Genomic DNA, 2261 nt, shown 5'->3' with positions numbered 1-2261 from the left:
TTATGTAGAGCATGGAGAAATGTGTGGATCAGTTTCAATTTCCTGCATATGGTTATCCAGTTTGTCCAGCACCATTTGAAGTTACTATCTTTTCTCTAGCCTATAATGTTAGGGCCTTTGTCAAATACCAAGTAGCTATAGTTGCTTGACCCAAAGTCCGGGTCCTCAAGTCTATCCCATTGGTCTATACTCCTGTTTTTATGCTAGTTCCTGCTGTTTTTATTACTATAGCTTTATAATATAGCTTTAGATCAGGTATGGTGTTGCCTTCGGAGTTATTTCTTTTGCTAAGGATATGTTTGGATATGCAAGGCCTTATACCTTTCCATATGAAATTTTAGATCATTTTTTTCTATCTCTGTGAAGAACATTGTTGGGATTTTAATTGGAATTGCATTAAATATGTATAACAAAATGGAATGCTTCATAAATTTGCATGTCATCCTTGTGCAGGGGCTATGCTAATCTTCTCTGTATCTTTCCAATTTTAGTATATGTTCTGCTGAAGTGAGCACACATCTGAAGATTTAAAAGAGGATAAGAAGCATAAAACTGTGTGTGTGGAGAAGGGCATAACACATGAAATAAAGATATACTTGGAAGGTTTGAATGAAAATCTCTATTCTATAATTGGAGGTGCCTAGAGTCAAAAGAGTGAGCAAGAGTAGTAGTAAGCAATATAACTATATGATGCACTAGTAATTATTATTGGAAGATAGAGAAATAATACAAATTGTCCACTATAGTGGTGCTTCCTCTGTTGTGGGACTTGAAACTCTTCATTCTCTCTTCAAACAGTAACATTTAAGAAGACTGCAAAGCAAATTCTAGTATTAATGGAAATAAGGGAGTTCTGAGAAGTCTGGGTTATTCTGTACAGGCAAATGTTGGTGAGAGTTCTAGGTAGAGAAGAGATTTTTTATGCTGAAGCAGATGATTTTTGAAAAATAAAATGCATCAGAATGATCCCAATATATTTAACAGGTGAGAAGTGCATCATGAAGGCGCCCCTGGCTGCAGCAGGAGATTCTATCACCTCCATACGGCTTACCACAAAATGTCACCAGTGAGGTTCCCAGGCCACTAGACAGGTGCTAATGGAACAGCTGGAAATGACTTTGTGAACAACTTTTGTAAGACTAAGAAGTCTAAATATAATTAGATGCCACATGCTTCCTTGATGGAGTGAAGAATCACTGTAATAAAATTTAAGATGTTTTGGGTAGAAGATGGTATGAAACTGACTCAGAAAAGAAGTTGTTAAGTAGGTTTGGAGATATATTGTTCTAGGAGTAACAGCAAGATATACAAGTGGAATTATTTAATAGGTAACAGTTGTCTTTTTCAAGTCTTGAGAACAATTGACATTGACATGAATTTTAGGAGTTGAAGTTATTTGAATGAGTTATCTCAGTAGAACAAATATCTAGAGACAAGAGCTAACATCTTAAGAGAGCAAGTTTAAATTAAAAAAGTGAAGGAACAAAATACCCTGTAGGAAAACAAGTTCTGAGGGGGTTGACATTGAGAACATGAACAATTCAATGAAGTTTTTAGTTCAGACTATGATTAATGATCAGACTCATTAGAAATACGACATTCTGTATTTATTTAAATTCAAAAAGTGCAACTACGTATTTCAATATATTTACTGGGTTATATTTCTGAAGAGATAGCAACATTTAGTGTATATCCCCTATCCTAGGAAAGGTTTTCTTAGTTATTGCATAATTTGATACTATCTTACAATTTTAAAACATTATTTTACTGAAATGTATAGACTTTAACTTATGATTTAAGCATATCTTGTCATGTTAATAGAAAGTAACTATTTATAATCCTTCATATGAATTCAGCTCATGTACATTTAGGGATGTAAAGTCCATTGGTAATTTATTCAGGGCACCAATAATGGCAAAAGAACACATATGCTGAACGTCAGAGGAGTGAACTCTGTGCTTTAATCCTCAAAGTTACTGCTCTGCAAATATCTAGGAACCATACAGTGATAACATGTATATATATATGCTACATGTGTGGTTCATATTGCCTACATTATAGTATGTACAGGGATGAGGAATCATGATTATAATGAAGCAGTCTTACATAGTTTCAGGAAGAAGTAGCCACAAGGAAGATACCGATACTGATGAGATGCTCAGAAAAGCTATGGAGTGGTGCCTTGTGATGGGTTTTGTCATGCGGAACTAATTATCTGTGGATGATAAAAGAAAATATGGTGGAAAACAGCAGCTATTTCC

General features: G+C 34.6%; 1 non-coding gene across 1 annotated transcript; it reads right to left on the bottom strand.

Moving 5' to 3' along the window:
* Positions 1–408: 408 nt before the first annotated feature.
* LOC123458970 lies at positions 409–515 on the bottom strand. Its single transcript, XR_006635903.1, has one exon. It is a non-coding gene; the product is annotated as a U6 spliceosomal RNA (small nuclear RNA).
* Positions 516–2261: the final 1746 nt, after the last annotated feature.

Source organism: Jaculus jaculus, chromosome 2 (assembly GCF_020740685.1).
Source record: "Jaculus jaculus isolate mJacJac1 chromosome 2, mJacJac1.mat.Y.cur, whole genome shotgun sequence".
In the NCBI taxonomy this organism is placed as follows: Eukaryota; Metazoa; Chordata; class Mammalia; order Rodentia; family Dipodidae; genus Jaculus; species Jaculus jaculus.
Note: the sequence above shows the minus strand (reverse complement) of the source record. Positions and strands in the feature narration are given on the sequence as shown.